General features: G+C 39.5%; 1 protein-coding gene across 2 annotated transcripts in view; it reads left to right on the top strand.

Moving 5' to 3' along the window:
* The window catches only part of LOC127373477 (urotensin-2 receptor), a 54,479-nt gene extending 27,879 nt beyond the window's left edge, over nt 1–26,600 (top strand). The window contains exon 4 of one of the 2 annotated variants that reach the window (XM_051417986.1): nt 20,894–26,600. The gene's annotated coding sequence lies outside the window, so the exon portion shown is untranslated. Of the gene's footprint in view, nt 1–6,805; nt 7,119–20,893 lie in introns of those variants that run through there. The other variant, XM_051417987.1, reaches the window with a different exon arrangement.
* The last annotated feature ends 551 nt before the right edge of the window (nt 26,601–27,151 follow it).

Genomic DNA, 27,151 nt, shown 5'->3' with positions numbered 1-27,151 from the left:
ATGATCCTCCGAAATCGTAGTCAAATGGAACTTTAAAGTCTCCTCTAAGAAATTGAAACAATAATGATATTGTAACTATTGTGCATGTCTTTCAACTTTAATTCAATCTGTGCCTTTCGAGTGTTCAGCATTTAAAAGGACCCATTGTCCTGGGAAGGCGTCATTTGGAAAAGGGCAGGCTCTTTCAACAAAAAATCGGTCTATCACTGTCTATCTCGGGCGAACTTCAACCAATCAGATCAGCAACCCAAACTCAAACTCTTACCGAAGTGGAGAAGGGTGTGAACATTTTTTACGAGCCTTCAGTATTGTTCTTTGCTTTTCCTTCGATGAAGAAATACTCTTCAGTTCTAGTATAACTGATGCTACCGGCATCTACGCTAACTTATTTAGCAGCTGCCATGTTGTTTTCAGGCAAACAGTCACTTCTCTCACACATTGTCACACAGACATACCATTAAACCCCACCCTTAGATCATGCTGTAGCTGCCAGGAGTTCGTAATAGGGCAACGACTGGAACCATTGTGGTTTGGACACGAGCGCATAGCTTGAAGCCTGGCAAGATGGATTCTCAAATGATTTTGTGATCTTGCGAGTCCAACTGCCTCACATGGTTATAACAGATGCTATTAGAGCAAAATAATAAATAAAACAAAATTAGTCTTTTTGGCAATTACAATATTTAATATGTTGAAAGAAAAGGAGGGAAAAAGATTAAGTAGAACTGAAGCAATTTTAGCTCTGCCACTACTCTGATTCACTGTAGAGGTGTTTTGTAATAGTAAGTATGTGTAATTCATATGTGTCCATTGTTCAGAAGCTTCCTCTGAGTAACTACTACCTTCCGTGCTGGAAAGTTTTTTTTGACAGGGAGCAGTACATTTCACACAACAGCACAACTGGAATGTTGTCAGAGAGGAGCATATTACGGCTTGCCATTTCAGGGATAAGCAAGGTCAACGACAGAGAGACCTTAATTAGGGATACACTTCTGCAAACACACCATAATTAATGTGAAATGCCATCAGTTCCTTCAAAATGTCATTAATTCATGTGCACGAAGCTTGCCGAGGCATCGTGAATTTGTTTCATTATTATATCTACTGGATACCTCAGCAATGGAAGAATGGTTAACATTCATGGATTTTCTTGTATTACTACAAATAAATGAAAAAGTTCTTTATCTAATGACCCGCTAAAAGAAAAACAGAGGACTCATTATACAGACAAACCAGTAAAGAGGACACTCCTGCAGAGATAAATAGTAAGGACTTGGAGGGTGTAGAAAATATATTTTCTTCTCTCTCTAATCAAGATGGGGACACAAAGCATTAATGAAAGGAGGCGGTTGATAGGGTGCTACACGACAAGTGTCCAAAGCAAATGCTTGAGGGCTCTTGAGAGAAGTGCCTTTGTATTATACAATAATTACAACCTGTTCTAGACTGATGAAAGAAGTGGTACAGTAAACAAGTGGATGCAGTTACTTGTGGGGCTTTACAGATACACATAACTGCAAATGATCACAGGCTTTGTTGTTAAGTTAAAGCAGAAGGTAGGATGCACAGGATGAGCTCTGTGATTACTGGCTACGGGCTAAATCCTCAGGAATGAGGACCATGAACTTATTTTCCTTTCATTACCAAATCAAACGGCGGCTCTGTTCCCTCTAGTGAAGTCCATGGAGAGTCAGAATCCTCTGCAGCGTGAAGGGATTTCTACTCATATTCATAATTTCAGAGAGGACATGATCTCAGTCAGGATTCCCTCAAAACTAGACAGACAAAATGGTTTGGAGGAAATACCTAAACCTTAGTGTGATTATATTTTTATATAGACCCTTTTATGCTGACATATTTAAATGTGCTAATGTTTTAACTTGGTATGAAGCAGTCTCAATGCAATACTGATTCCTTTATGACCTACATAGACAAACAAGAGCGAGAATATTGGCTATTTCTATGTAACTATTCTTAATATGGGTCACATTCGGTCAGATTCCCTTGGAAATCAATGAAACGAGACACAACACTTTTCATTCTAAGGTCTCAGATGAATGTTTTGTTAGAAATAATGAGAGGGTGATTCCTGGAAAATTAGGACTGTGTTGTTCTCACATTGAAATAGTCGTGCTGGCCTGGCATTCCTATATTCAAGTAATTATACACTAATGAAAACTTTATTATATTACATTTCTGCCAATGGATGAATACATTTTACACACTGGACCTTTAAGTAGCCTGTTAGCAAACAGTTGCCTACCGACACATCCAGCAGGAATGGGATAACATTATCATCCCAGTCTATGGCCTGATGAGTAATGTCCAATATTTTGTTTAAAAAAAACTCTAAAAAAGATCTGTTCCTTTAGCTTGTAGATGTTGGACTTGCTTTGCTAGCTATTTTCTAACTTTCTCTTTCTGCCGTTGGGTCCTAGGCAGGTAGTGTACAGTCGGCTTATCAGAGCTTTTTCGATTAAAAGAGCAGCTAGAAATGGGGATCATAAGAGCAGTCAGACTGAACTAAAACAGTAAAGTTACAGGCTGTAAAACCAAACCAATGAGCTGAAAGACGATAGAAGACACTCCTTAGAGCTAAGGGAAACTGTAGAGTTGTGTTTCAAATTCTTGTGGGCTTATCACTGAAAGTGAGTCTTTCCACATTATGCATAGTCATTGGATCCATTGTTAATGTTATATTCTGATTAGTGTCGCTTTAAGCAGGTAGCTGTGGGTTTATCACAGCTTTGATCTAAAAAAGCTTCCAGTTGTGTGACTCATCAAACAGATTTATCAATATGTGTGACCTCTTTCAGATAAGACGTAGTGATTTGACTCATTGTTGGTACCTAAAACACAAATTAACACAATTGGAGAGCAACATTTTTTTTAATTTCAATATACATCATCAAAACGTCATCCAAAATCTAACTACATCCTAACCTCAGTCGTATACTTAAGGAGAAAGGTTTGTTCCGCGTTTTAAGTTTCTACATTTACATTTAGAGGACCAAAATAGACTCTAGGATAATTACACCCAATCCCAAATGTGGTTGACCTGAACAGAGCCGAATAGAGAGAGAACAGCAACACTGGCGGCAGCATGATATGCCACCAATTAACAAGCAGCCACAGTGGAGAGTGGCAATACATACTGAGATACTTGTTTCCTGCACACAGTCTCTGTCTCACCTTGAAAAATACATTGTTTTCCTTTGATGGACATGACGTACCATGTGATTATGGTTGACATTGAGTCTGAATTGACTCACATTGGTATTAGACATATTAACAAAAGACTTGGAAACAAAAATAGAATTACAGACTGAGAATAATTTGTATGCAGCTTTGGTCATTTGGACCAGTGAAAACCACTAATTGTGATGTGAAATGTACAAATAATAAGGTCTGCACACACAATCATAATGATATTAAAATAATTGAATAATAATAAAACATGGAACTCATTAAAATAACCAATGAAAAATACATTGCAACCTGTTCTTACCCCTTACCTTACAGACCACTTCATACATAATTCATGCTTCGATTTTGACTGTCTCTCATAGCCAAAACAGGAGGATAAAACTACAATTTGGAGGTAAGCTTTTAAAAGCAGAGTAATGGAAAATGCTCAAGCGCCGGCCAGGCAGCTTTGTTCCATTAGAGGCAGCCCAGCAACACAGGCACCAACAATACTGATAAAGAAACAAAAAGTGAGGAAAGCCTGTCTGTCATCGTACACCATGAAAGCGTGACCATGAACACACAGGAATGACTGCTGACAGGCGACTAAAAGGCAGAGTTGCCCCAGGCCATTCAAAGCTATGAAATCAATAATGAATAATAAGCACGTAGATGCTATTCGTATGCTATCAAGGTGAGAGCAGTGCATAATGGAAGCACTTAATTCAAAATGAAATTCATTTCAGTAGACAACATTCGATGTTCAAAGTTGGTTCCTCAAGGACTCGTCACTAAATGGCCTTACGTCAAAATCCATTGCTGCATGAAGTCCATCAAAATTAATAGCTGATAATTTACCAGACGGGAGATATTAAATCAATCAAATTAAAGAAATTAAATTCAAATAAAAAAGTTGACTGGTTCGCCTGGGGATGCTGCTATTGTTCAGTCAACATGAAATTTGAGGGATTTTCTCCACAATGAACAATTTCGCAGCAGTTGCCAGCGAACACAATCACAGATCCCCTATTGCTTTCTGTTTATGGTGCTGCTGCTTTCAAGGATCTCTTTTTGCCACCAATACCCCTGCACAGAACCGAGTATTACAAGCTAAGCTCAATCAGGGTCCATTAGTCAGTAGCCCTTTGAGGATTGGAGGAAAACATTCCACAGGGGTCAACAGAATCAAACAACCCTGAGAAAGAATGAGTAGAAGACTGTGATCAAGACAATTTGAAAGTTGGCCAGCATGGCCATTCAGATGGATGTTTTGTTAGAAATAATGAGAGGATGATTCCTGGAAATTAGGCCTGTGTTGTTCTGAAAGGAGATGTGTTGAAGTCGTCGTGCTGAGCTGGCAAGCCTCATCCAGTCTTATTTGCTTTTGGTCGAGTGAAATGTGATACAAGGATATAAAGATATCCGCGCTATATTGTTCCACCTTGACACGAATAGCCAAGGGGAAAGACATGAAATGAACACACACACACACAAACACACACACAGACACAGACACACACACACACACACACACACACTGAGGAAATAGTGTATGAGAGAGCAAAGAGCGAGAGGGGATAAAAGAGAACCAATAAACCTAAACTCTGATCTTCCAAAAGTGAAATCAGAAAGCTAGAGAACAGTTGTTCAACAGGTGTGGAAAAAGAGCAGTTAATGGAGAGGACGAGAGGGGCAACATGTGGGTCTGCTGGCAAACCCAGAGGAGGAAAAGCTCTCCCGTGTGTTCTACGTTTACCTCATGATTTGCTTTGATCACTTTAGTGCTGGTTTGGCTTATCAAACTGTTGGGGAGCAACAAGGACGAATCGCAGGTAATGCATTAAAATCAAACCACTATAAGGACGCCATGTTGCGAGTTAGAGCGGACAGTTTTGACAAAGCGCTTAGCAGCAGGCCACACACAGCGTGCAGACAGATGTAGAATAGACTCTCAATTCAAATGCTCCCCTATGTTTAAACAAGGTTGCGAAGAGGATGAGAGCTTCAATCTGATATTCTATCGGAGACTTTAAAGGGAAGGGATAATCTCAGTTTTAGCCCTTCACCGCCCACTGCGTGACTCTCAAAATCCAGAAGAAGTGGGTGTGAGAAAAGGCGTCGGGATACACAGAGGACATGGCTGAGGTGATAGGGTGGGGGTAGCGGCACATGCAAGGTTGGTGCACATGTAGGAATTTGAGTGAAATGTAGAGAGGGTGATAAAATGCTCGCGCCTCCAAGATTTCAACATTAGTAATAAAAGACAAGTGTTCTGATGTCATGATTATAATCCTTAATAGTGGTATCAAAATAGTCTACTCCAAGAGGTTTTTGTGGGCAATCGTTTCTTTTTATATGATTTTATAAAGACAACCTTACAGTGTAATAAATACTTTCAGGATTAATCATTCAGCCCCATTTACCTAATCGCAATGCTATAAAAACAGCTCTCCAAAGACCATAACAATATCAAATGTAAACACTGATTTTAATTAAACAGAAACTTAAAGCAGCTACAAAAATATATATATTTATGTTAACAAAGAGTCACATTACTATTTGTATGTGAAAGTGGTTGCTTGTAGTGATAAACTGGATTGAGTTATTATCAAACTCACCTCCCCTCATCACAATGGAGCTTTCAGCTCATTGTTGCTTTTATGGCACTCTTTGGTTCACTCCCAGCATTTTCATCACACTTTAAAGGCATACTATGCAGTTTTCTGGTTTTGTCAAACAGCTACCCCTAGAGTCGCTGCGGAGTACTTGTATTTAACGTTAACTGTCGTGGTAAATACCACTCACCAGAGCCGTCTCTATATACGGCTCTGTGTCCCTGCACTCACAGCCTGATCCCCTCCCCCCTGTATACCGGTACATGTTCAGTGGGATGGAAGCTTCGGACATCGAACAGGCAAAGATAGACTCCGAATTTGTCTACTGACCAGGTAACATCTTCCATTGAGGCTGCTTCTTATGTCACTGATGTATGTCGCCGTAAAGCAATTCGTGATTCTCGCGAGATTAGGCGGGGCGCCATCTTCAGACGTGCACTGTTGATTCTCCCCAGCGTTGCTATCGGTATGATTCGCTATACTACGAGTTTGTTTACCATCGAAATGACTTCAAAGCTGTTATATTAAGGTACAAATCTTGCATAGTGTGCCTTTAAAGCTCTGAAATAAACTACTGTACTTTGCTCAGAGTTAAACATCAGTTAGACAAAGTGGGTAGCTAGCTAGTGAACATAGCGGAGGATTTACAATACGTTCCTTCTCCCACCTCGTCAGATATGGCTGGTCAGTGGGCCTCGGCTGTACGCACCCCTCTCACGTCATTTCTGGATGTGCAGGGCTTTGCGGTCAAGTTAGCAAGAATATATATGAAATGTCCAGTTAGTCTTTCAAAATAAAGCTTGTGCTTCGTTAGGATTAAGGCACAAAAACTCCTTGGTTAGGTTAAAGAAAAAAACGTTACTTTACTGATGTAGGTTAAATAAGTTAACTTATCTACGTTAACTTTTAGCTCCAATATGTATGATTTAGTGGCATCTAGTGGTGTAGTTCTGTCCTCTGTGAATCCCCCCTCCTCCACCACAGTGACGACTCTCTGCCTCCAGGAGAGGGACGTCAACAGGCTCTTTAAGAGGCAGAACCCCTGCAAAGCGGCCGGACCAGACTCTGTCTCTCCATCCACCCTGAAGCACTGCGCTGACCAGCTGTCTCCGGTGTTCACGGACATCTTCAACACCTCACTGGAGACATATGATGTGCCAACCTGCTTCAAAGCATCCACCATCATCCCTGTCCCCAAAAAACCAAGGTCCACAGGACTCAGTTACTACAGACCTGTTGCCCTCATCTCTGTGGTCATGAAGTCCTTTGTGCGCCTTGTAATTTCCCACCTCGAAGCCATTATGGACCCACTCCTGGACCCCCTGCAGTTCGCCTACAGAGCCAACAGGTCTGTAGGTTTATTAAAAAAATAATAATAATTTTTTCTCTTAGTCTGGCCCTAATTCTCCGTCGTAACGCTGCCCCAAAGGGGCAAAACAATCATTTAGGCTTAATGTGAGCCACTGTAACATTTGAATAAAGAATTAGTACAGTGTCATACAAACAAAGGTCACAATGTGCATGTACTCATTCACAACTCAGTACATTCAGGGGTTGTACTGCTACAGCCTTAGCTCTGCATGTTCAGACTGCCAGTGGCTAACGTTAGCTAATGTTAGTGAATGCCAGTTACACATTGGTGTGTGTCTGGCATTTCTGTTATTTATTTGTTTGGCCTTTTATTGCCTTTTTTGGATAGTGACAGCCGAAGATAGACAGGAAAGGGGGGCAGAGAAAGAGGGAATGATAAGCAAAGGCACAGAACCTCACTAAGACATTTGTGTTCCCTGTGGCATGTCTTGCTGTACTGTTATTGCGACCTGAGGCCACAGTCGTTGCTGTTCAGAGAGAGGAACATAGCCCCACTTAAACTGAGAATAAAACCAAGGTTTTTCTCATAAAAAGTGCTGAGTTCTAAGTTTGCATAAGCTACCACTAACATGATAAAGGTCAGGAACAGCTCAGTTGGGAGCCTCACCAACAGCTGAACCAGGCTCTTCAAACTTTCGCTCTTTCTTTGGGTCTGCTCTGGGACACATAGCAGCAAAACAAACTCTAAGAAAAGAAAACTTTGAATTTATACAGGTGTGTTGAGATTTCCTGTTGATGTGCCAGAGTGTGATGAAATGACATTTAAATAATATGGGGATGGGATCAAAGAGTGCCCTTGTTGCGATGTCGAGGGTTTCTCTTTGACTGATCCCTGGAGTGAAACAGCTCTCAGCTATGTCCCATCTTCCTGTGATGCAGGCATCATTACACTTTTCTTTCTACCCTACTTTTAAAGAAAGCTTTTCCAGGGACCTTTCCTTACCTCCCTTTGTTCTCTGGAACAAAACCTCAGCCATACTCTGGCTCCCTGTAAAAGCATCCAGGCAGATGTAGCTTCTTCTGATCTTTCACTGCTTTTATAGGAGCTGTTCAGGCTAGAGGAAGAGAGGGATGAGTGCATTGCAGTGCCCCTCTAGTTAGTCACTTGGAGTCTCATGAGAAGACCCCGGCACGCACTCAAATTGGCACATGTAGCTGCACAAAGACATAACCTCCATATGACATTTCTAAACACTACAGAAGATGAAGACTGAGCTCTGACCAAAATAACACAACAAACCCTCCCAGTGGAGCACAACAGTGTAAACACCTCTACTCCTAATTACACAGTAGCCAAAAGTATATGCAATATTAGCTGCAATATTCGTGTTGACATGGTTTAACAACTGAAATTATTAGTTATTAGTTATGCTGTTCATACCTAAATATCAAAGTAAAATTGTTACCAATAATTTATGATTGTTTATATGTTGTATCAGGCCTATAGACTATGCAGGACCAAGAATATACACAAATCAAATGATAAATCCAATGTAGAAACTATTGTGGGTCTATAACAGATTTGTGACTCACTTCACTTGATAAGTGACATCACAAAACATATACAGTAACAACAAATAAAGCACCTTCTGTATATATGTATGTTATTTTTGGCTATTGTGTAATTGGTTGCTTTCATGAATATCCAGCACAAAAACAGGGTCCAGTTTACAGCCGGCCTTTATCCTGGTTTTTCACAAGATGCCATCTACAGAGGCTTATCTATATGCACACATTGTAATCCCTCCATCTGTCATCATAAGAGTGCATAAACTGGGATGCAAATATTATTAATAGGATTTACACAAGCGTCCGTTTTGCTTTTGTGATATACAGACATTTATATACAGAGACAGGAGCTGTGTGATGCAGATATTTTTCTGTACCAAGAAGACAATAATATGTGACAGTAATCAGCAGTTACATATAACTTTGTTTATATATATATATATATATATATATATATATATATATATATGTAATGTAATTACATAGGGATGGGTACTAAAACACAGAATGAAACTTAAATTATAAAAAAAAAGACTAACTGTAATATCAATAAGCTCTGACATCCCAGTAACATTGTTTCTGCGTCTGGTATTAAATGAAGACACTCATGATGCATTTTTACTATTCCCAATCCAAAAGAGAGATCTCTTTTTCAGAGCCTGTGATGTGTGAGGTCAGCTCTCTGTGCCTCTCACAAACTCAGATACACACACAGAGACACCACTCTGATCTCTCTTTCTGACAATAGTGGAGTGAAATAAATACTCCAAAGTCTGACACACTGTACTAGAGCTGATGTTGCTATAAGTGCATTCAGTCTTTTGCATGTAAGGGCGAAAACAATCTTTCCTAACATCTAACAAAAGTACATTACATACAACACTGCTTGTTGTAACTAGTTGTGTGGAAGTTATACATCTTTACATTTCAGTCCTGGGCGACACCTGTGGTTACTGTGGTAACAGCATTCCACAGCAAACTCGTTGAGCAGCTACTTTGTCAGAAATACAACAGAAGAGCAACTGGTGTGTCTGTTTACAGTGCAGCCAAACAAATTTGAATGGTCTTAATATAAAATCCAGTTAGTATGTGGCCTTTTTCTATAATGACATGAGCAGCTACTATCTGACTGCATGCTGCACATGTAGCTATCCACACAACAGGAGGGCCCAATATAAGGAGTTTGTTGGCTGATAGTGATCATGTATAGTTTTGTTGCTGTCAGTGACAATGTTTTCTGTGAGTGTTTCACAATAAAATCCACCCTGTGTTTTGCCAGTTAAATGCTTTTAATGTGAATTGGAAATTTCCATCTGCAGTAGCTTAATACAGATCTTACTTAATTTTTTAAGTACGGTCTAGACCTGCTCTATTTGAAAAGTGTGATGAGATAACTTTTGTTATGAATTGGCGTTATAAGAATAAAACTGAAAAATTGAATTGAATTAAATCTGATAAGGTGACTCCACCACTCACACATAAACCTACAAAATAGAAAGGTAATTACCGAATGTAAATACATCTAATGGCTATAAATATATATATATCCTGATAAAATGCAGATAATAAGTAATATTAAAAATGCGGTTTGATTGAAAGAAAATTTTGCAAATTATAACTTTAATCTGATGGAGCAAATAAGCTGATATGGTTCCCATGAGCGCTGCCATGTGAACCTTTGAGTTTCCTACTGTGGTTATAGTGGGGAATCAGGCTGGAGCTGTTATTTTCTAACTACCATACTGAAATAATTTAGAAAACATTGTATTCAATATAAATAATAGCATATGCCTGGTTTGAGAAATGTTACATTTCTAATTTCTAAAGTTAAAAGTAAAATTGCACACATTTGCTGTATCTGGTCGGATACTATCTTCTTCAAGTCTTTCACAAGCTATTTGGTATAAATTATTTATGCAGTGGATAATTTGAAAAACAAGTGTAAACAGAGGCACATGTGCACACACACAAAATATCGACATTCTGTCCATATTAGTGGCCTGTGTGCATTGGTATAATTGCATGTGTGGATGAGGCCTGCGGTGCTGCAAGCCTAAGATAAGAAGCAGCCAGTGTGTTGTGTGTTAAGCCAGGCGGGATAAGCCAGGTCTGTATGTCCTGCCAGAGAGGGAGCGAGCGCGAAGCTGGGTCCGTAACAGCCGGAGAACCAGCGACAGTGACTCACAAGCTCTCATGGTGCAAAAACTGGAACACAAACTCTGCTTTCAACTTTTACCCAGACATTCATCCAATATCACATTCAGGCCCAAACACACACACACACACACACACACACACACACACACACCGCACATGATTTAACTCTCTGCACCCCTGTGGGCATTTTTCATCCAAAAGTGCAGCAATCTATTTCCAAATTTAAATTGGCTGCCATCCAGGTTGAATATGGTCCAGTGTGTGTGAAATACATAACAATAACAACTCTGATAACAACAATAATTACCCTGTAAATCTTTCTCCCAGCTCTGCCATGGAGGAGATTTATACCCCTCCGCTGTTAATATGCTTCACTTTGCAGTCAACATGGCTAAATCCCTGGTAACTAAACACTCCTTCCAACATTTCAAATATAATAATAAATTCTTTAACGATGCAGGATGTAGCAAGGAAGCATTCTTAAGGTTGCTTCCTTTTTGACCTAGCTGAATAATTTACATCTGTGGAGTTTTGGGCAATGGCAGAAAAAAGAAACCACTGTCAGTCAATGAACCCTTGCTTCCTCAGCATATTGAGATCCCCTCAAGGTCTCTGATGAGGTCTTGATGATGAGGCCTTGGCAAAGAGGGGCAAATATTCACCTCGCTGCCTGACGGCTGCTGCCAAGTGGGCCGTGAGGTGGTTTGGCAGCCACTGAGAGAGCAAGAGAGGGCTGGTGGAGCAGGACAGTGGCAAAAATGAGAACTGGGTAGAGGTGGTAATGACCGAGGGACATCAATGGAAGGGCACACAGCCAAATGCACAGCAATAGCAAGTCAACAGGTGGCCAATGAACAGCTGGACTGAGGGCTGAGGGAACAGAGTCATTTAGGTTTCTATTTTTTGCCCACTGCTATTAGAACAGCAAAAGAACATGACTCTATTGCTGCAAGCGTTAGGGACAAGGAAGACAGTCAGCAACTCAAGCCCCTCGAAACTGTAAAACTTCCTTTACCAGTACAGTCTCTAGAGAAGCATAACCACATATGAATAAGCTCTTACGGGCCTGTGCAAGCCCACAATCAGCAAATAGCCCCAACATTTATGTCCCAAATGCTGTTGATAAAGGAAGTGAGGATTCATCTTCTTTTCTCTTTTGTCCTGTGGGATATGACTTGAGTGAGATATCACACTGCAACGAAATTGGGTACCCTAGCCAACACTATGAGCTAGCAAAGCAAAGCCTTGGGTATTATTTGTTAAGATTTTAACACTCAGCAAGACTAACAATGTAGTCAGGGACGGATCTAGAGGGTTGGCATGGGGTGGCCATCCCCGCTACCACCCCAGGTTGGTGTCAAATGCTGTGAAATTTAACAGAAATTCAAAAAAATGTATTTAATTATCTTTTATTGCCACATTTTAGACAAAGTTATAAGCTTATGTTATGAAAAAAGACATGTATTTGAAAAAATGTCAAAAAGATTTTCAAATAAAACAATTAGTTAACTTCTAATGCCACCTTTAAATAATTCTATTCAAGGGTTTAATAATGTGATACAATAATGTAATGTTTTTCATTTAAATATCGTCATTTTGGGGGCTTTCCCAAGCAAATATACATATGTGTGATTATTTGCAATATTTCTGCCACCCCTAGGAGCAACACTATGTAAGCTTTGGTATTTGTGCGATTTGCCGTCCCCCTTTTTAAATACCACTGTGGTAAATATGGACAGCTGTACACATGTATTTGTTATAATTACATAGTGATTCAACAACTCAGCCAAACGTCAAGCAAATGCAACAACACCAGACATAGCAAGCCAACTTATATTACTGACTAGTCCAACAGCAAGAAGGCCAGCCAGCCGTCAATCTGCAGCCTTTTATTTCACACGGCTCTCACCATTGACTATAAGCCAATCCTTATTTTACTCTTGTCTGCCAGATTCGCTCTCCTTGTCTCTACTTAGCTTCCTCCGTTGTCGTCTTCTCTGCCTTCAGCTATGTCCATAGAAACTGCTGAACCCGATTACATTGCCCACTCGCCCGCTGCAGAGTGGGAATGACAAAGGAACCATTCAACATATTACAACTCAGTTTAGCATCAAAATCATAATAAAGTTGTTATTTTTAAGGTGGAAAAGATACATAATGTTGCTTTAAAGTCTCCATGGCACCCTCTGGCCACCCCATGAATATTTCTCTAGATCCGCCCCTAAATGTAGTCTGTGGGGCTGTAACAAGGCACAGTGGCACTTCTAGCTAAATGCATGCATGCAAAAATGCTCATAGATGACAAAACTGACATCACCTTAGTTAAGTTTGTTAGCACGCTAATCAGTCCTAAATACAAATTACAGCAGAGGAAGCAAGGATGTCATTAGTTTTGCTGGTATTTGGTCATAAAAAGCAACTCTCCAACACTGGCCCATGCCCATGAAAAACAGGGTTTTATTTCCACGATGATACACAGGTTTCATGTTTGTCTGCTCACGCTTTATATCTAGGTGATTTGCCATGAACTTTACCAAGCCCAAGTGGGCCAAAAGTTGCAGTGGGGTGAGTGTCAGTGTTACTAAGCTTGCTTAGTCAGACCAGGTCAAACACACACAGTGCAATGTTCTGGCACATTCTAATGTGCTATTTTGAGCGGTCAGTTCACATTTGTGCAGCTGTCCAGCCCATTTTCCTCTGAGTTACAGTACATTCATATTGGGTGATTCTGCACTGCATGGTTTTTCTGTCGGGTGTCTGATTTCAGACGCTATCCTTACTTTCTGTACCAAACTTAAAGGAAATTGGGCTCCGAAGTCTTGTTTAAAAGGCAGATTGACTGACAGCTCCTGATCTCCTGCAGTACGATGTCAGACTGGGCCGCATATAGTTTCAAACAGATGGTACAGATGGTACAGATGGTACAGGTGGAAGCACGAAGATAACTAAATATTGTCAGACAGTAATGAAGTGAATTATTTGTCAGTATAGATACTGTAAGTAACCTTTGTAGGAGTTTTATAACCTAAGTGATTCAATACCTGGGCTGCTACAAACAAAATATGAATTTGTCTATGTTAGCTAATGAACCATATGCCCCTCACTAAGCTGACTAATGAAGTGTTACTGAACAAACAAGTTACTCACATTTGTTCTTTATCTTATGAGCCAAAGGTGATTTTGCCCATACACAAACAATGATGACATAATTACCACATGACCTTTTGCTTATATTAAGCCATACAGTATCACATTTTACAGCACTGTGCTGGGTTCAGGAAATATGAATAAATTAACCAGACTCTATGTCAGGGTGTTTCTGTTTTGGCCCTCCAAAGGAAAAAAAATTGACACCCCATGTGTTTAATGTGACTGTGGGCAATCACTGTTTAGATTTGAAAAGACTGACCAAAAGACGGATAATGCAAAGTATTCTCTGTAGAGCATCACAGGCTGTGTTTTTCTGAAGTGGTGAAGCTCTCTGTCCATCATGCACCATCGCACACATGCCAGGGTGGAAAAGTTAATTTTAGCAAATAAGTTAAAAATATTCAAACATAGACTGATCAGATAGCCTTGCTTCAAAATCTCAAGGTTTGGAATAAATGACAGCGGTATAATATTGAATCATTAAAGTAATCATGGTGTCCAAATATGTGAGCTGCAGCTGTGATTGCAGCATGGTGTATTAATAACACAGAGAAAGAAAGTGGATTAGGAAAGAAAGGGAAGTTGAATGAAAAAGTGCGTGTAGCTGATCTCTATCAGCATTTTTCATGCCAACAGCAACAGCATTATATAGTGGGAAAAAGTCTTTAAGTGCCCCTTCTGTGTGCCAAGCTTTGTGTGTGTGAGTGTGAGTGTGTGTGTGTGTGTATTCTGTATCTTTTAATGATAGAGCACTCACATTTACGGGCCGGGTGATGCTGGATGTTCCAGTGAAAGAGTCCTGTAAACTGGATGTGGAAAGAGTGACGTGAGCATCGCTTCAAAACAGCATCTGCACATGCTAACACACACACACAGACACACACACACACACACTTTATGACGCATGTGAGTTGAAAGGACCTGCGTGGAGCAGTACTATCAGCAAATCAGTGAAATGGGTTACATTACAGGAGAAACAGGAATGAGCATGTGCAGTGGGCTGCACTACATGGAAGTAAGGGGAGGATTATTAATATTTTATTATTTATTATTAGTTTTATAGACACTTTTATGATAGTGGTCTGGTGGTTGAAATGCTTTTGGGCTTGGAGGGATTTGTTCATTGCAATACCACAAGTTCAGTGACCACAGTGCTTGACTGACAGCGCCACATCTAGCTAACTCTCTAAATACATCCATGAGCAGGATGCCAAACTATTTCTTGGCGGTTAACAGTAATTCTCTAGAAGTTACTTTGCTGGTTGCCTTGCAACTCCCGGGCCAACAAATCATCTGACACATAAGCCTGATCTAAATGGACAGCAAATTGTCACTTTAACACTTCGGTTTTTAGTACAGATTAAACAAACAAGCAGGGGTTAAATTCAATCGGGGTTGTGCTTGTCCATGGCATCAGGGGACGGTAACCTCGCACATCTTCAACAATGTATACATCTTTACAATTTTCTCAGTCTTAATAATGACTAAAACAGACACAGATGACAGTGATAGGTGGATAACAAGGTAGAGAGAAAAATAGGTCAGAAACTGACGGAATGTAAATTGCTCTGATATACTGCTTAAACAATGTTTCACTTTTTCAAAATGATACTGTAACTAATAGCAACCCTGAAACCATGGAGCTAATTCAATTCAATTCAATACAATTTTGTTTGTATAGCGCCAATTCATAACAAAAGTTATCTCAGGACACTTTTCAAATAGAGCAGGTCTAGACCGAACTCTTTAACATTAATTACAGAGACCCAACAGTACCACCATGAGCAAGCACTTGGCGACAAGGGTCAATGAAAATAGCAGAAACCTGACAGATCCTAAGGCTCTAAGGGGTAGTAACTGCCTTGACCAGTTAGGGTAATAGATAGAGATATAAATACAGACAGACAGACAGACAGGTGCACAGCAACAACAGTGATATTGGCAATGGCAGTCAAGCAGGACCATGGCAGGAGGCTCCACTAGGATCGATAAGAACCTGCGAGATGAGAGGGCACAAGAACTCCGGGGAAGAAGTGAAGTTAGTAACATGCATTAATGGGACATGAATGGGTGCAGAAAGAGAGAGGAAGAGAGGAGCTCAGTGCACCATGGGAAATCCCCCGATAGTCTAGGCCTATAGCAGCATAACTAAGGGATGGTTCAGGACTCACCTGAGCCAGCCCTAACTATAAGCTTTATCAAAGAGGAATGTCTTAAGCCTACTCCTGAATGTGGAGAGGGTGTCTGCCTCCCGAACCACAACTGGAAGCTGGTTCCACAGGAGAGGAGCTTGGTAACTGAAGGCTCTGGCTCCTGTTCTACTTTTAGAGACTATAGGAACCACAAGTATCCCAGCATTCAGAGAACGTAGTGTTCTAGTGGGGTAATGGGGTACTATGAGCTCTTTAAGATATGAAGGGGCCTGACCATGAAGAGCTTTATAGGTGAGGAGGAGGATTTTAAATTCTATTCTACATTTTACAGGGAGCCAAGGCAGAGAAGCTAGTACAGGAGAGATGTGATCTCTTTTTCTAGTTCCTGTCAGTACTCATGCTGCAGCGTTTTTATTTATTAATTATATTAATAAATTAATTAATTGGAGCGTTTTAATGGACTTTTAGGGGCTTCCTGATAATAAAGAGTTGCAGTAATCCAGCCTTAAAGTAACAAATGCATGGATTAGTTTTTCTGCATCTGTCTGTGATAGGATGTGTCTAATTTTTGTAATATTACGTAAATGAAAGAAGGCAGTCCTGGAGGTTTGCTTTATGTGGGATTTAAATGACAAATCCTGATCAAAGATAACTCCAAGAATTCCTGAGGCCAAGGTAATGCCATCTAGAGTAACTATATCTTTGGACAGTGAGTCTCTAAGGTTTTTGGGGCCAAGAACAAGAATTTCTTTTTTTTCTGAGTTTAACATCAGAAAATTGCAGCTCATCCAGGATTTTATGTCCTCAAGACATGTTTGTAATTTAGATAATTGATTAATTTCATCGGGCTTGATCGATAGATATAACTGCGTATTATCTGCATAACAGTGAAAGTTAATGGAGTGATTTCTAATCATGTTGCCTAAAGGGAGCATATATAAAGTAAAAAGTATTGGTCCATGTACAGAACCTTGTGGAACTTCATGACTAATTGTAGTATTTATTGAAGAGTCATCGTTAACATGTACAAACTGCAAATGATCTGATAAGTATGACTTAAACCAGTTTAGTGCAGTTCCTTTAATGCCAATTTGATGCTCAAGTTTCTGTAACAGAATATCATGGTCAATGGTGTCAAATGCAGCACTAAGATCTAATAATACAACCTAATAAATAAACAATACATAATATGTTAATTAGTGAGCTTGGCCAGAGGTGCTGGCCAATGGATTTTGTTTCCTTTGGACAGAGTCAGGCTAGCTGTTTCCCCCTGTTTCCATTATTAGTGCTAAGCTAAGCTAACCAGCTACATACACAGCCACATATTTAGAAAACAGACATGAGAGTGGTAATTTCAATCTAATTCTTGAAAGGAAAGTGAATAGGTGTATTTCTAAAAATGTATAATGATATTGTGCATCGGTAATGGACCGTACACATCAAAGAATGTTCCTTTATAAGGTCAGAACTGCATAATAGGTCCCTTTGTTCAACTTGGGAAAGTCCTGATTCGAACCATTCTGGGGGAAGCAAAGTCAGAAATTAGATGCTAAATATCAAACAGCAACGCCTAACGCAACTGTTTCATTTTCCATCTCATCAGTACTTTGTGAAACTCCTCCTCATTGATATTTGCAATTTCTTGTTTCATTAATAAAAATTACAAAGGCTGCTGTCATTCATTGACATTAAACATTAAACTTTTTCATATCAAAGATACAATTATTATTATTAAGGTGATGATGATTATTCAGTCCCGTTTTCTTGCCCAGAGTCCTGGTCATATTGTCATTCTTTTTTAAACAGATATTACAATAAGCAACCCTTTTAATTAATTAAATAAACTGAATAAATCAAATTCATTTCACTCAGAGTAGAGCAAGGCCAGTCACATGTGCCAGTTCTCTGGTTGAAAAGGGAAATTAAGTCGAGAGTAGAAACTATGAGATGATAATATTCCATTATAGAGGCCTTTATTCAGTCCGGAGAAGACCCGACTTGAAACACACAGACTGAAGCAGAACAAGAAATTAAATGGGCCCTAAATATATCCAGCAGCAATCCTCAGCGCTGTCATTTTCTATCTCATCGTACTTTGTGCTGTTCCCCCCTCAAAATCCTGCTGCATAGTAAGTAATGTGATTAATATACTGTTAATTTGTGTGAGATGGTTGATGTGAGATTGAGGTCTTGTATGCATTGCATATACTGTATGAGTTATAATTAGACATTTGTGTATATCAGACCCAGTGAATGCTTTATTTACTTTTTGTCTAGTGGGGATAAATCTGAAGCGGATGAATCACTGAATGACTGGATTTGCATCTGACCCACTTCCATTTGATTTGCCCAAGTGGATTTGCAATATGCAGATACAGCTGTATGAAAGTGAGCTGTGAGAAAGTTGTTTGTACAATGGGCCACGTCTCAAGGCTAATGGGGATGATGTTTAAGACCTTTGTAGTGTTGCACTCGGTTGTGTTGGGGAGTAGTGATGCTACATGTTGCACTGCTGCTAGCTCAACTCCCAGTATCTTTTGGGCGGCACAGCTACTTTCAAAATCATGAAACATTTCCAGTGGCCAGCTAATTCCATTAAGCAGCATGGTAGCACAACCTCCTGCTACATTTGATTTCCTTTTGAAGGAAAGAAAAAAGCTCAGAAATGAGTCTGTTGCTTCAAAACAAGTGCAGATTCTGCACGAGCACCTCCCTGTCTTCAAATTCAGGAGAGAATCAATCGAGCAGTTTGTGTGGCGGAGAGATAAGGGGCCAGGAGTTGTTACGCTGTGGACACACTACCTGGATGAGCACAAATGGCTTGTTCATTTCAATCCAGCCTTGGAAGCAACAAATAGTTAGTGAGCTAAGAGCTAGTGTGAGGAAATCCAACTGTGATCCAACCTACATAGACTTTGGTTCAGCATTTTGAGTTAAAACTTTGAGGGAATGACAGATCTATTTTCTTATGTCAAAAAAACTCATGGCTCCTCTGAGTATGAGACTAAGTACAGCTCTGCAAAAGCTCCATCCTGGAGAGACCTGCTTCATCTGTAGCGATTATACATAATGTATGAAAATAAACTGTTTCGGTGTAAAAGCGACGCCTGAGGGATAATGGCAGTGAAACCAAAGACACCATAGACACCGTTCACAGCTAATCTGATACTGCCAGGCAATCCTGTTAACTATGCTCTCCAAGTCATGCTTTAATGATTTCTTTGAGTTTGAATTGTGTGTGTGTGTGTGTGTGTGTGTGTGTGTGTGTGTGTGTGTGTGTGTTTAGACAATCATCTGAATGCACACAGGAACTGATAACTGCTTCTTTGCTATTTTTACCAGCATGCTGCTGCCAAAGAGAACATGTAATGCAAACAGTGGGGAGTGTGTATGTTTGTTTTTAGAGGATTTACAACCGGCACCAGCCCACCCTATATTTGATAGATAATGTCAAGCCAATCAACATCTCTGCTGCCGCTGGAATCTCTGACTGCATCAAACAGAGGACAGAGAGTGAGGAGCATGCACGTAGAGTACCTCTGTAAAGGCTCGCGCACAGGAGAACTGTCACGACTGGCGAGAAAAAGAGGAATAAAGTCCCCTCTCGACGGGACTTTATTTCACCGGGAGACAAATCAGGAGGATAAAACGGTGATTTTATGGCAGCAGTATGTCAGAATTGCCCTTGACATTATGCATAAATGAGGAGATCAAAAATGTCACCTGCTTTCGTGTTGCATTCTGCCAACAGGTTGACAGGCACTGCCATCAGCAAACAGCAGGCTTCATGCATGTATGCTAAATAAATTGCTGACAAGCCCCCTTGCTTCAGCCTATCAACATGCACTGTTTTGTAAGTTTCCAGCAGCGTAGACACATGAGTTTGAATAATCGTCAGAAAAACATGCTGGCATTTATAAAATGAGCTGATAAGCTAAAAGGGGTACAATTCCGATGGATCGGAAAATTTGGAACCGGTTCTCCATTCCCTCATCAAGAGTTCTGTCATTGCTGTCAGTTTAGACAAGGGATGTCAAACTGTCGGCCCAGGGGCCATTTCCAACCCCTCTCTCCCCTTCCCTCCAGCCGCAGCATGACATCAAAAATATAATGTATAATATAATCCAGCTCACAAGATAATTTTTTCTCTGTGTTTCAAATCAATTTAAACTACACATTCAAATACAGTTAAGAAAAAAAAAAAATGTATTTGATAAAAAATAATGGCAAAAGTCAGAGACTGCTGTTTACTATATGTTTGTTAAATATGATGTAAGTAAGAGAAATACTCTCAGACTGTGCTTTCTTGTAGTATTTGAACGTTGAAGTGGCTCTCCTATCAGATACCAGCAGTGGCCCCAAGCCAATGTGAGTTTGAGAGCCCTGGTTTAGAAAGACTTTGAGCCTTGAGGATTTTGCTGAGACCTCTTCTTTAAGGCCTGAAGGCATGTTTACTACAAATGTGTGTTTTGTGTATTAATGTCATACAAGGATTATGCCCACTTTATAAATTGCACGAATGTTCTTGCCCCCATTGTGGTAGCATGATATCAAAGGTTTGCCATGTTGTCCTCATAAAACAAATAATAGTTTTATATGCTTATATAATTATATTAAACTATTCTTGTTCTTGGCTCCAGGCAAAGTAAGTAGGGCCCCCAAAGAAATCTTGCCTAGGGCCCCCTGTTGTCTAGCATCAGGCCTGTTTACAACCCGAGTATTAATAGTCTGTTCTGTGTCTCCCTACTATAGATATGACTGGGCTGTTCTGGCTGGGGAAGAGGAAGAAAGGACAGAAAGAATCCATTGGGAGATGACACAAACCGCATCAGACCCTGAACTCCTCACCAACACAACTTTGAAAGAGGATGAAAAAGATCAAAGTTTCTTTTGTACCTGCAGTTCAATCTGTGTGGACACAGTGGCAGTGTATGAGCAGGAACTGAATGAGAAGCTGGTTGCTGTTTGTGCAAAGTAGACGTCTGCATTTATTTGTCACTCCCAGAATTTCCTGAGTCATGAGGAGAAAAGACCAGTGTCTTACACAGCAGAACAGAGACCTTTCGACTTTTACTCTCCCTCTTTTATGTTTACCCTCTGTCTCTCCCATGGTGCATTATTTCGGCCTACATGAGAAAGTGTCTTTGAAAACTGTAATTTCTTGGTGACGGAGAGGAGTTGTGCACACAGAGACAACAGGAGAGTGAAGCTGTTGGGCAACATTATCGAACCATCAGCGGTGTGTTTTACAAAAAAGGAAACTTGTAATTCCATTCAAGTTGACGTGAGAAAAAAAAGAGTCTGGCATGTGACATCTTAAATCCACGACAGATACAAATGCATGAAAGAGCTTCAGCTGTAGCAAGAGAACGCTTTTAGAGCACATCTGGAATGTTCGTGTTTTAACGGCAAGCCAGCGTTCAGACCGACTGCAGCACTGCTCCATTCATTCCCATTCACCACGAAAACAACAAGTTGAACCTGACTCCACATAATGCGACAACTTCCAGGAAGATACTGCGATCATATTTGTGCAAAGGTACATTTCTGGTAGATTACTTTGTAGTGAGAATTTTTCTGTTTACTTCACAGTCGTCGTGACAAAAGATATAGTAATATTTCTAGAGTTATAAAATCCTTTCTCATGGTATTATAAATCACTGTGCAGTGTTTTGCCGACTGTTTCTTAAAGTGCACTTTTCTGGATTGCATAACACAGTGCTGTTATCGGTCTGAACGACTAGTAATGCGGACGATATTATGTGTTTTTCTTATCATCAACAAATCCCATGAAAAGACCAAAACCAACACTGAATGGATCCTGCTAACGAGTCCTCTGTGCTATAGACCTCAATTATTGTCTAACTAGACTAAAGGGCCGTACACACCAAGAACGATAACTATAAATATATCTTTTAAAAAATCGAGTCCACACCACAACTATAACGATGACAGTGGTGAACAATATCGTTGGGATCACTTTCAAACCAATTGTAGGAATAATATTGTAATATGAGACTGTACGTAGTTTAACTGCTTTAAGCTAAATGCTAACGCCTGCATGCTAACATGCTCATAATGACGAGGCTAACATGCTGATGATAACATTTAATATTTAGTTTGACATTTTAGGTCAACATTTTAGCATAATATAGAAAAATTCGATTGATACCTTCAGTAGGAAGATACAGTAAGGGCCACTGACAGGTTAGAAGAGTCATAAAGTATTCAGACGGACTAACAGCCTGTTGGTTTTGGTCATTTCAGGGGATTTCTTTTATTTTACTTGAATGAGAAAAATAAGGAGAAACGGCAGCCCTATGTGCAAAACAAGGTGGTCCTTTAATCTGTGAAAACATCAGAACCATGCTTTAAACTTAAACTAAAATAAATTGTAAAAAGAAGAACTGCACAATGCTATCAGTCATAACGAAACACAGAAAAGCCAAAAGTGCTTTTTATGTGTATTTTCTCAGATGTATAAAGCTCCTCTGAGGCCTCTATTGCCATCCTGGGCCAGTGGAACATGTTATGGCTTCAATTCTGATACAAGAAAGGATACAAAGAGCGTGAGCACAGTTGCAGGTAGGAACCAAGCTGTTACATCTCTATTGATTTCACTCCCAGAGCAGCAGGAGACAAGCTGCAAACATTGCCTGGCTGGTGCATATTAAACCAATCTATCCTCTGAAGAAATCTTGTACTTGGATTTGGGAGGTTTTGCATGCTGGAGCTTGAAACGTGGGAGGAATTTACACAGATCTCAGTGCGAGATCTGAAGCATATTTTAGATACTGGCTTTGTATTCATATAGCCCACACTGTACACATGAGAAATCAACACTAGCCGTGTTAATATGCATTTGAGTAAAGCCAGATTTCATACCCTGTGATTGAGTCTCCGATGTCATAAATAATCCAATTTACTGGCCAAGATAGAACTGCCTTCCAGCCAAAAAGTATTACAAGGTTTGGTTGCTTTCTGTCCTCTTTGACTGAGCTGTAGCTTAAATGGAATACAAAAAAAGGGAGTGATAATAAAAATGGTGTATAATAGCACTGGGCCCTACTTTGCATTTGAGTAAGTGACTGTTGGTGATTTTAAAGCTTTTTGACTCTCCTCCTGCACTGTCACATATGTAAAACAAAACTTTACTTTCCACATTTGTCATTCATGAGGAGGCTGGTCTCCTGTGCCAGGGGGCTTTTCAAAGTCGGAAAAAATAAACTTCATGATTTCATTAGGGTTGGGCCTGAAGACTTTACATTCTTCTGGGATTGGAAACTAGTTAACTAGTTAGGTTGAATGATAAATGATTCAATCTTGCAAATCTTCTCATTAAAAAAGTGTTATCAGACTATACAGATCAAATTCTGATAGTGAAATGAGTCATTTACCTGCTTTTTAACTTTTGCTAAGCTAGTGGCAAGGCTAACTTTCCAGTGTCTGTGCTATAGTGTCAGGCTATGGCTATGTAGTAGAGACGTTGGTTTAATAGGAGCTTTTATAGGTTTGGTTGGTAACAAAAACAAAAAACAAAAAACAAAAGCTATTGCAATTCAATTGTAATAGCCGGGTTTCAACCAGTAGAGGATAGTCGCTATGCATTTTTATAGCAAAATATGTAGAATTCAAATACACTAAAATGTCAAGATTTGGACCTGAATCAATCAACAACACTAGTATTACCCATATACATAGGTTTTCAACTGGTTTTGGGGTTCAGTTACTCATGTAAGATTGTGATTTTGGTTAAATTTTAATACAAAATCTTATGTCTTAAGTCACTGCTGACTGTTGAATAATGCTGTTTGATTGCCTATTTTGGTGGAAAACAAAGCAAATGCGTTATCAGTGAACATTTCTGTCAGTATCAACATTTTTATGACTTGTTAGGTATGTTAATTAACAGCATTTTCTCATTAGGTTACTAAAAATTGTAATTAGGTTTGCATTACAATTCCCTCAAAACGTATTTGCTGTTGCAGATTAATGCTATACAAACATAAATACTAGGAGACAAGGCTGCCTTTAATAGAGCTTTTAAATTCAATGTTGCAGAAAATTGTTGTAGAATATTGTAACAACCTGGATTGCATCGCTAATATACACAGTATATACAGTTTGTACCCCAATTCATTGAATTCACTTCCGTTTATCAGTCAGTTGAGGTTAGGAGGAGAGCAGGAGAGTTTCCGAATCAGAGCAAAACGCTCAAATTGTCGCGGGGTAATAACAAAGCTTCACAATCCTTTCATTACATTTTTTTTCAATCGCCACAATCAGCCATCCTACAGTATATCCTACTCTTAAAACCCTCACTCTGGATTACGCCACATTGCCTCACTACTCCACTGTCAGCTGTCACTGAAGCCGGTCATCATTCATCCACAATCCAGAAGCAAAACCTAGATCTCTGGACTGGACTGACTTAACTATAAGTGAAAAATTTATTTTATTTTAGGTTTTTTTTTTGTTTTGTTTTGTTTTTTCAGACTGAATTCAGTTGATCTTTTTTGATCCATGAACAGGACCTAATTTCTTTTTTTTATTATTATTATTATTTTCACTTTTTGGAAATGAACTGATCCTAGAAAAGAAAACCCATAGTGGAATTTTGAGTTTGGATTATCTCTGTTTTTGATTAACTTTGGGACTGTGGGATTTTGGGGTTTTTTTTGGTGAAAATTTGAAAAATATATCTTTGATTTTTGACTCAAGAGGATGTGTTTGTGTTCTTAATTTCATCCTTATGGGCAGTTTGATTTTAACCTTTTAAAAAACAAAAACACTACAAAACAAGAACGATAAAAAACTTCTAGACTATCTTAAATGCAAGGAGAGAGACCTGGCTGGCACCTATCTAAATACCATATAAAAATTAGAGACCCTAAGTCAAACTGTTACATTATGAGTACCTGAATAACACCTTAATAATGGACCAAAATCAGCACCTGTCTTCTGCAATTGGTGACAAGCAGTTCTTACTGAATTATAATATTTTGGCAAAAGTTCTCTGGTGTGTTCCCCGGTTTGATTCTGGCTTGCCATCTTTGTTGCATGCCATGCCCCTCCCCTCTCCACCCTTATTTCTTGTCTATCGTGTCATTATAAACTAAACAAAAAGAAAAAAAACAATTAAAAAAATAATAAATAAATATGCTGTCACTGCTACATTCTGAAAGTCATTGCCTGCTTTTGTAAGAGATGCCATACCATTTAATCTCAAGTTTCTGGACACCTGATGAATGTGAGTCCAGTATACTCTGAACACAAAGTATAGATCTGCAGCCCAATAGGTCTGCAGCTGCTAGATGTTGCTTCCGCTTTCTGCTACTTGTTGCTCAGCAGGTAGGGATGTCTATAATTGTCAGAGCTTCTGGGCTGGAAATGATTGCCAGCACTTTAGCTGTGTATTAAGACAGAACGAAATGCAAATTTTTGAGGTGGTGAATTTGTATATGAAGTTGATAGACAGGCACGATTAGACGCAAATCACGTGTATGCACAAATTGATAATGTTTCATGTTTCAATCCTGGGTCTTTATGAATCTGCTTCGTAAACACACTGACAAGAGGAAAAAGTATGACAGACCAATTACGGAGCCGGGGCACGGGAAGTGGGAGACTGCAGTGAAATAACAGAAAGAATGGGAGATCAGTCAGAGGCTATGTTAAACATCAGTACAGTCAGTACACTGACTTTTTGGGGCAAATAAACAGTCACGTGGTGAAATTCATGGCATGAGTTGTTAATTTGCTTTACTCTCTATATGAACAAACCTTAATATGGGATGACTGATGAGAGCTGTGAGACTGAAGCATAGAGCTGCAAAGCTGGTTGTTGATTCTCAGTGAGTTTGGCGCTCTAAGCTGAGCCCAATGTTATTACAGTTTTCATAAATCTTCATAAATGTAATGTCATTTATGGTTGAATTAAGACCCAAGTCTTGTCAGTCCAATTCCATTCAAGCCTTAAAATATTTACACCAGATGCAGATGAAGAAGGAAAATCTAGTTTTTTTGACAGTAGCCAGTTTTCTCATGAATGTCTCACAAAGCACAGCCTGGTTATTTCAGCCCCCTTATATGGTTTATGGTATTACACATACATGAACTTTGTGGGTTAACAACAGATTTCTCCATGCATGTTAATGTAGCTACTCGGACCGTCAGTGCTTATCGCCGACCATTCTTTGGTACATGTGATGTGAAAATCTCCACCTGCTTAATTAGACTTTGTTATGATAAAATAAGGAATCAGACACACAGTCCGATCACAAGGGGTTTGTCTGCCCTTGGCTGATGTTGTATTTATCTTTAATTGTGTTCTCCCTGTGGGTGGCAGAAGACCTGGAGCTTCAGTGCAAACCAGATGCTGTTATTCTGTTATTCTCAACTGACGATGAGTGATGTAAATTATGTGCACTCTTATTAAAAAACTGTTTGACCTCTCTGACTAAGTGCCTCTGTGTCCTTTGTAGAATAGATATTAATCTCTATAATTAAATGGGTTAATCATAAGTCTTCCCTTACGTTGTGCCACTGAGGGGTTATCTGAGGAAACCTGCTCAACATCCCTAATGATGCGAAAAGAAAACTTCCAATGAAGCATTCTTCATTATCACATGCCCTGCTGAGATGTGCTGAGCTCTGACTGGAGGGAAGGAAATAAAATTCACAGCTTAGCAGAGAAAAACACAATTGCACATCCTGGAGTCCACAGAGAGAGACTAAATCGAAAATATGTAATATAGCAATGAATGACAAAGCATTATTCTCAATTATCTACAAAAAAGAATTAGTACCTTAACTATCAAGCTGTTTTTGTTTTTTGCTGTGACATTAGTTTTCCTTCAGAAGAAACCATTTGATGCAATTGATTATTCTGCCATTTGAAAATAATTAAGAGACTATGACCCCATCATTAAGTTGTTTGTGTCAAGTGCCTTTTTATATTGCTGTTTTACATTATACAGTCAGTTTACCCACATAAATAAATGTACTGAT

This window comes from Dicentrarchus labrax, unplaced genomic scaffold, assembly GCF_905237075.1.
Source record: "Dicentrarchus labrax unplaced genomic scaffold, dlabrax2021, whole genome shotgun sequence".
Classification (NCBI taxonomy): Eukaryota; Metazoa; Chordata; class Actinopteri; family Moronidae; genus Dicentrarchus; species Dicentrarchus labrax.
This window is presented reverse-complemented; position numbering and strand designations above follow the sequence as displayed.